This window comes from Oratosquilla oratoria, chromosome 34, assembly GCF_046742065.1.
Source record: "Oratosquilla oratoria isolate Oo_2021 chromosome 34, ASM4674206v1, whole genome shotgun sequence".
Taxonomy (NCBI): Eukaryota; Metazoa; Arthropoda; class Malacostraca; order Stomatopoda; family Squillidae; genus Oratosquilla; species Oratosquilla oratoria.
The window spans coordinates 13,765,424-13,775,423 of NC_134810.1; the positions used below are offsets into that span (position 1 = coordinate 13,765,424).

Consider the following 10,000-nt stretch of genomic DNA (forward strand, 5'->3'; position numbering starts at 1 on the left):
AGATATACGCAGAGAGGAAAAAAGAAACTACGAAAAAGATATAGTAGATAAGTGCTAAGACCAACCTAAACTATTTTACATATATGTAAATGATAAACTAAAAGCAAACACGAAATAATGAAACTCCGTTAAAGAAATGAAAAATATATAGATGATATAGAAATGGCTAAAGTTATGATCAGTCATTTTAAGTCTGTATTTACAACTGAAAGGCCACAAATCTGGGAGGAAGGAGAGCGAAGAAGAAATAACACAGAAAGAAATAAGGTACCAAATAAAAAACCTTGACGTCAGAAAGTCACAGGGCTGGATGGAATTGGATTTTGGATATTGAAAGAGTGCATAGATGAACTAATGGACAAAATATACAAGATAATCGACTTCTCACTCATAGAAGGAAAAGTACCACAAGATTGGAAAAATGCAAATATTGTACCAATATACAAAGGAGGAGACAAGGAAAACCGAACAAACTATAGACCGGTATCCCTTAAAAGCACAATTGCAAAAATATATGAAAAATTTATTGAAAATAAATTAATTAAACACTTGGAAGAGAACAATATACTAAGCCCTAAACAGTTTGGATTTAGAAGTGGAAGATCATGTGCCACAAACTTAATATGCTTTTAATCAAGGTTAATAGAAATAATACAAGAAAGAGACGGATGGACAGATTGTGCTTTCTTGGGCTTACACAAGGCTTTTGACAAAGTACCACACAAAAAGCTACTAAGAAAAATTGAAATAATAGGTGGAATACAAGGAAATTTATTGGGATGGATGAAAGATTTTTTGAACGGGAGAAAATTGAGGGTGGTACTTAGAGACAAGAACTCAAATTAGGAAGACATGATAAGTGGAGTCCCTCAAGGCTCTGTACTGGCTTCGATAAAGATTGTCATTTATATAAATGACATGGATGAAGGAGTGTAATGTTATATAAACTTCTTTGCAGATAATGCGAAACTACTAAAGAGAGTAAGTACAAAGGAAGACTGCAAATCACCTCAAAAGGACGTGGACAAAGTCTAAAAATGGAGTCAGAAGTGTGAAGTGAACTTTACCCTTAAGAAATGTAGTATAATGGATTTTGGAAAAAGCAAAAATAGAATATCGGGTTAATATAAAATTGGTACGAAGAAAATTAAAAAAGTCAACTCGGAAAGGGACCTAGGAATAACTATAATGGCATGACACCAGACAAACATGTCAACAAATTAGTCGGAGAGAACTTTTAACTTATTAAGATCAGTGAAAGTAGCCTTTGACTACATGGATGAATAAATTGTAAGGAAAATATTAGTTACATTGATAAGACCAAAATTGGAAAACGCTGCGACACTATTGACACCTAGTTCTAAAAAAAAAAAAAAAAAAAAATAGAAAGAATTCAAAGACCAACGACAAAGATGGCACCAACACTCTAATTTGACATACAAACAAAGACTAAAACTAAATCTACCAACCCTGGAACAAAGAAGAGAAAGAGGTAATTTATTAACCATCTACAGAATTATGAAAGGGATAAAAAAAAATTGATAGAGACGACTTACTAAAGTGGGACAGAAGAAAAACAGGAGGACACGAGAAGAAACTTAAGAAGGACAGTTACAGAAGAGATCTGAAAGACAGTAGTTTTCCACACAGAGTGATAGATATTTGGAACAAACTGAATGAGGAAATAGTAAGTACTAAAACTATTCATGATTTTAATAACAACCTGGATGCATAAAGATACAAAAGCGGGTCACTACGAACATAGCTGTCATCCTGTAAAATACAACTAGGTAAATACACACACACACGCACACACACACACACACACACACACACACACACACACACACACACACACACACACACACACACACACACACACACACACACACACACACACACACACACACTCACACAGACACACACACACACACACACACACACACACACACACACACACACACACACACACACACACACACACACACACACACACACACACACACACACACACACACTCAGCGAAGGAAACAATTACAATTTTGGTGTATTTGTTCTACTTTTACATAAATTCCCATGTAAGGTCTTAGTGATAGAAATACTTTAGATCACCAGGGGATTCTTATATTAATTCGAGAGGCTTGTTGCGCCCGTATAACAAAATTATAGATGTAAAAACCTTTTCGTACCCAAAGACGTAAATTATAGATACCCTCTTACTCCTACAGCCCGAATTCACGCCCCTTAGTCCGGCCACACACGTGCAGTTTAAACTGACAGTTACAACTGTTCAGTTATAACTGTCAGTTGAAACTGCATGTGTGTGGGTATCTCAGTATCACTGAGATACCCACACACGTGCAGTTTCAACTGACAGTTATAACTGAACAGTTGTAACTGTCAGTTTAAACTGCACGTGTGTGGCCGACCTCAGAAGCAATTATCTAGAGAAAGTAGTGTGTTAAGTTCATCTCACTTAGTGAGCCCTTTGATGTCTCTGCTATGAAACGTTTTATTTTTCGGGCTACCATCGGGCGATTTTATTCGACTAAAGGCAAACCCCTTTGATGTGGTCAAGACCTTGTAGATTTTCATTCTGGTTAATGCCTGTTGTGATTTGTTTGTGACGTCACTTTTCTGTTTACACTGCAATGTATTTGTTGTAGACGTTTATCTATCTTTCGCCTTCAATCAGTTATCTTAATTGTCTTATCATGAGGAATGGGTCTAAGAAACATCCAACTCTCTTGGAAAAAAATACCGGAGTCGTTTGTTAGATTTTTCTCATGCAGTTAAAGAAAATAAACTTTACTTTCGTTGAACAACGACAACTGTCTTAAGGGAATATTCAAAGCTCTTGGAAACTAAGAAAAAATAAAGAAAATTTGTGTGTCGTTTATTTTTTTTTAATTCATATATCTGTTTATTGTAATTAAAGAAAATAATATTGACTTCCGTTATACAGCTGCAATTGTTTCTTGTTTCTTATTTGTTCGCGGGTGCCTAGTCGAGACATCTAGCGGAGGTTTCATGAAATACAAAATATTGCTTCCGCCAATGACCTGATTGTTTTGAATCACGTGACCAGTTTCAGCCAATCACAGGGTTTTTCTTCATAGCAAAAACGAAATTGGACGGACACTTCTTAGTTTTGAATTGGTTTGTGCTGACTAGAGGTGTTTAGTTGAAAGTGTTGTGATTCTTTTGTGTCACGAGTGAAAAATTGTGCTCCGAGTGTTTTTAAAAGGACAACGGTGTCCTTCCAAAAATGGCTTTATGACAATCGTGTGATGATCGAATACTGTTGTGCGAAATTGTTTTGTCCAGTCAGAGATGGAAATAGTCTGGATGTTCGGGGAAAGCAATGGTATGGCGTATGTCCTGCTTCTCATACCCATTTTTTTCTCTTGTATTTAGTGTTTTTATTAATGGAGACTCCATCTTATGTTTTAACATATATCGTAGGGACACCCTTCAGGATTATACCATAGGTTGCCAAAACCTACTTCTTCCATCAACGGTTGCAATTTGCAACCTGCTCATACCAGATTTATGGACGAGTTCCATTCACACTGTACCTAATGTAACATCTAAGGTATTTCCCAAGTTACTTACTTTGGACTATCCAAGTGAAGTTAGGCTAATTTAGGGCTAGAATGCAACGTTTAACTCCTGTGAACCCACCATGGGTCCGACAGATAGCCCAGATAGGGGGCCACTGAGACTTTACGTAGCCAAGTCAACGGCGTAATCAGCTATCCCATATCCCCCAGTCCTCAACGCTGCTTACCCTCTGTGCATAGAGCCATTCTTTCTCTTACCACCATAGAGGAAAGGAACACACCAACGACCAAAAAGAAAAACATGATCGACACTGAAGAAGGCTCGAGCGAGCCGAAAGGAATCTGGCAATGATGATAACTGTGGCGGAGTCTTCGCAACACATCCAAGAGAGTCTAAGACAATTCTTAGGTATTAGAAACATACCTTGAAGAAAATAATAAGCACTGAACAAACCATCACATTCAACGATATATACATATATATATATACATATACATACATATACCAAGGCTTTTTTCCCCTTACTAGGGAGGTAGCCAAAAAGGAAAAGGCATAAAATCATTCCCACCCGTTCCATCCCCGAAAACACTCCACACCCCTCCACCCTCCCTCCCATCTTAGCACCTCCTAGATGACGGGTCATCCCTGCACCCTGTCCACTGCCCTGGGTCAGAAGCAGTGTCGCAAGACACAGCACATCCATTTATATATATATATATACATATATATATATATATATATATCCGATAATTTATATATATATATATATATATATATATATATATATATATATATATTTATATATGTGTATATGTATATATATATGTATGTATATGTATATATATAAATATATATATATTATATATATATATATATACATATACATATACATATACCTATACATATACATATACAGTACATATGCATATACATATACATATACATGAAGACAGAGAGAAAACGGAAACACGAGAAGAGCTTTGAGTTTTATTACCGACGTTACGGTACTGGCCTTTTTCAAAGTAAAAATGATCAGTGTCGAAACGTGGGTAATAAAACTCAAAGCTCTTCTCGTGTTTCCATTTCCTCTCTGTCTTCAAAATTGTCACGATGAATAATCATATATATATATATATATATATATATATATATATATATAGATAGATAGATATATAGATATAGATAGATAGATAGATTGATAAGTAGATCTGTGTTCAGTATTGATAAAGCCCTGTGATGTTTGTTATAGCAAAGAATGTAATAACAGTAAGAAGAGATAAGTTCATGCTGAAAGAGGAAAATCTAAGATGATTGCAAGATTAACAAGCTAATAATTTCTTTTAAGTTGAACTTGTTATTATATAGCATTATTTACTATTCGTTAGTGGTAGCACAGGACCGAAAAGCAAAATAAATTCGTCATCGGAAACGAAGCCATGCATCAGTCAAATTGAAAGGGAATTCTAAAGGCATCTTATATCAGTAAAAACAATAAACTTCATTTCTATCGTGGGAGATCATGTTGATGAAACCCTGCCTTGCTTTCAGTTTTCATCATGTCCTCTGGAGAGATATGTCATTGAAGAGTTGTGATGATTTTTCTTGATTTTGCTAGCTTTTCTTGCAGCTACTCACTGTAATATATGTTTTATTTTTATTCTGTTTTCTTTGTTAAACGACGGTATTGGCACATATGCCGTTAATTTTTGGTTGTGCACACCTATGCGATATAGCAATAGGAAGTTAATGATTAATTTTGTAAATTATAATAGAGCAACGTAATATGCGATTTTCTTGGCGGATATCAATAACAAAAAAGTTCTTGAAACCTATTTACTAACGAACAAAGTCGCAGCGGTTGAATGATACGCCTTGTTTGATTTGATAGGTACCAAGGTCGAAGAAAGGAAAAGATGCTAAATTCATCTGTTCTAACCTAACCTACCTAACCTAACCTAACCTAACCTTAACTAATCTAACCTACCTAACCTACCTAACCTACCTAACCTACCTAACCTACCTAACCTACCTAACCTACCTAACCTACCTAACCTACCTAACCTAACCAACTAACCTAACCTACCTAACCTAACCTACCTAACATATGTAACCTAATCTATATTTAGTAATTCCGTACCTCAAATTCTATAGATCATCCGGTTCGTTGTCGTCACGGATGATGACGGCCTGATTATTATTGTACCTGGGGCAATTAACAGACGATGGCAGAACCTCGTTTTTTCTCATAAAGTCCAAGGAAGCCCTATTGTCTTTATAAGAGTGCTTATTAACGTCAACTGGAGTTGGAGAACACCCGGACAGTGACTGAACTGGACAGACGACAGCATACGTGCGCAGATCATGATGTGCCATGATCTGCGTCGTTACTGAATGGAGTCATAGTGTACACATCCATGCGCGAGCGCACACACACACACACACACACACACACACACACACACACACACACACACACACACACACACACACACACACACACACACACACACACACACAGAAACACATACACACAGACAGACACACACACACACACACACACACACACACACACACACGCACACACATATGTACACAAAACAAACACACACACACACATACACACACGCACACACGCACACACGCACACAAACATACACACATACACACACACACACACACACACACACACACACACACACACACACACACACACACACACACACACACACACACGCAATGACGCTGTACAGACACATTGAGCCTGAATATCAAATCATGATATTATATATCCATTCGCTTCATGAGAAAACAAATATTTCAACTTCACCTAGACGTAAGTCACAATGTTGTTTGTTTCCAACAAATGCAGGTGATATAGTTACATGCCTGTATTTGCATTTCTTTTGAAAGAAAATTATATTAAAATGTCGTTTGCTTCTCCTCAAATTTCTTTCCTCAAAGCAGAATGAAATTACGTTAGATATGCAGACAGAAATAATTTGAGTAATAACTTGAATGATCTTTATGCATCATATGGTAATTAAACAATAAATATATCTTTACTCCCAAGCCAGTAAACAATTTTCGTTGAAGAAAATTTCTTAAAGGAAGAGCTTTGAACATGTGAATTTTAAAGACTGATCAACCTTTTATAAGCATGTTTCCTTAAAAAGGTAACTGAGTTGAATATAAAGATTTTATTGCCAACCTAGTGATAGTTTAGCTACATACCAAATTTACATAGACCATTACTAACACGAAACACGTGTTTAAATGACAAATTTATTTTCTTTTCCATTAAGAAAAATAAAAAATTATGAGGTCTGCTGTCTGTGAATAAATTATTGAAATAGCAACCAACTATCATGATGACAAAATATATTTCTACGTTTACCTACACCCCAGTGAAGTGTGCTATGCTCTTGTTTGAGAGTTGTGTTAATATCAATAACGTTGAACTGACGGAATGCGTTCTTCAATATATTCCGACAAATGTAGTGACACAATAGCCAATCATTCTCGAATAACTGTGTATTGTATATTTCGTTGTAACTACATGTACAGCACGAGCCTATTTGTATATTTCGTTGTAACTACGTGAGTCTATTCACTTTGTTCCCTTTTACCTTAACCAGAGAGAGCTTGTGACTGTGTCTCCTTTCTGACACGACTTCCTGGTTGGTGTGTCACTTTTCACGTCGCTGACCGTTTTTTTTTTTTTTTTTTTTTTTTTCTAGTCCCCCACTCCTCATATTCCGCAAACCTCTCTTCTCCTCTTCTTTTTTCTTCCTGTTTTCTTTTTTATTTATTTTTTTATCTGTTTACAGTTGTCGGTCTATCTGCCTAACATTGTATATTTACACACCTATTGCGCCTTTTTTTTTCTATTTTATCTTTCTCTTTCATTTACTCTTTTTTTTTCTCTTTTACCTTATCTTTCACTTTTTCTTTATTTCTTAATTTCTTTTTCTTTCAAATTCTCTTTCTCTTTCTATTTCTCTTTGATCTTTTCCCGTTTCTTGCTCTTTCTCTAATTCTCTTTCTTTATCGTTTTTTCTCTTTCTCTTTCTGTATGTGTGTGTGTGCGTGTATATTTATAAATGTATATATATAAATATATATATATATATATATATTTATATATTATGTATATATATATATAAAATTGTCTCTTTTTTATTTCTTACTATTTCTATTGCTCTTTCTCTTTCTTTATTTCTCTTCCTAGTTCCTTTTCTACTTCCGATTTTCTTTCCCTGTCTTTCTCTATTCATTTTTCTATTTTTTTTTTTTTTTTTTTTTTTTTTTTACTCTCTTTTTCCCTTTCGACTTTTTTTTCCTCTCATTTGATGTTCATGGAAGTTTTCTGTCTTAATATCAGCTGACTCAGTTTTAACGTCTTGGCCAACCTTCGTATTGTTTTGTAAATGAAAACATGAAGCAGCTTTCTGCAATATTCTTATTGTCAAATATTTTATAATGATTCATTTTCTGATAAATCCTGGGGTAAATAGTTCTTAGATTTAATTATTTGTTAAAAGAAATAATACAAACACTGAATAAGAATGCATAGATTTTAACTTGTGAAATGACAGTGTTGATAATATGCAAGCAAACACATGCTCACACACACAGAAGGAGATATATGAAATTAATGCATTTCCATGTCCACTTGAATTGTTAGATAATTACCAACACTTTGAAAGGTATACTTTATATCATCGTTTCATTAATTTTTGCCACCATTAGCTTACAGGCTATCAAAAATTATTCATATTTAGCACAGACTGCTGTATCTATATATGTAAGAATACCAAGATTTTATGTTTGATGGACATCTTCGTCAAACAATGGATAATTTCCACGCGCGCGCCCGCGCGAAAACACTCATAGACATACGTACATATATACAGACGATCAAGACCATGCACCAACATGCACATTCTAACCAACACACACACTGGTACACACAAGCAAATAAAATGCACATGTATACTGAAATTCAGATGATATATAGCTAAAGTTTCTATTTTGTTCACAGGAATGCTCTACAAGTTTTGCAATTTTTACCCAAATGTGTTCTTGCTCACTTTGGTCCAAGGAAGAAAGACAAGATAAATTTGAACAAATTTGTAATTTTTGTTTTCAACTTTTGACATGAAAATGAGTTTTTAGAAATGTAAAGTTAGAACGATTTTTCTCATCTGATGCATAAAGTCTATCTTATATATAAATAGAAAAAACAAATCAATATTTGTGTAAGGAAAGGCTTAGTAAGAAAATGCATAAGCCTAAACACACACACACACACACACACACACACACACACACACACACACACACACACACACACACACACACACACACACACACACACACACACACACACACATACATACACACGTGTCCAACACGTAATCCAAGACCATGGTGAATCACACACACAAACACACACACATACACATATATACACATGCACGCTTAAAAATCGGAATGAAAAAAGAAGAAAAATATGATAAAGAAGATAAAACAATCAGTAAAGAAATGAGATGAAGAAGGAGAAGAAAAATAAGAAGAAGAAGGAAAAGAAGAAGAAGAAGAAGAAGAAGAAGAAGAAGAAGAAGAAGAAGAAGAAGAAGAAGAAGAAGAAGAAGAAGAAGAAGAGGAAGAAATAATAATAAGAAGGAGAAAAAGATATCTTGTGTCGTTATCAATAACTTCTGTCCTTCCGCAGGGGCAAGCAATCCAAAAGGTCAACAAGACCCGAGATTTCTTGTTGGAAACATTGAATGTTACTGTAGCATGCACATGATATAACATGCAATACTAGCCTGCACAACATAGAAATAGTTACATAAAATGAAACATGAAATGAACAAGATGAAGATCGTACAGCGTAATATTTATGTTAGTAAAATTTATGAATTCAAACGTTAATGGTTTCTGCCTGAATGATTAAAATTTGATTTTACAACGGTTGTGCAAAATGGATACTAAAGTATCGGAAATTATGTCAAACACTTACAAAGAAATATTGCCTCTTTTTCTCCACAAAATAGTGCTTCGTAAAACATGAGATGTTAGAGTTAAAAGATTTGTTGCTTTAAAATTCTTGAGTGCAACTTTAGCAAAGCATAGCTTTGATGCCGTTGATGAAGAGCACTTTATTAAGTACAAGTAGAAATATATTTGATGAAGTACAAACACATACTCAAGTGCTCATGCACACAAAAACAAACACATGCATGAACATTTGAATTTCTTTTCATATATTGTTGCAAAAAATCCTCCATATTTGAAAGGACGTATATTGTATTGCTAACAGTCTATTTTTTTTTTCATCCTTACTGGTTTTACTATTTTATTTCTTTTCCTATTACCTTTCATTATAAAAAAAAGATCATGTTTCATATTGGAAAATTACACTCCAGAATTT

The 10,000-nt window shown here is 34.7% G+C and overlaps 1 protein-coding gene across 6 annotated transcripts in view; it reads left to right on the forward strand.

The window, feature by feature from the left end:
* The window catches only part of LOC143018056 (dipeptidase 1-like), a 1,041,568-nt gene that overhangs the window by 627,616 nt on the left and 403,952 nt on the right, over positions 1-10,000 (forward strand). The window lies entirely within an intron of this gene.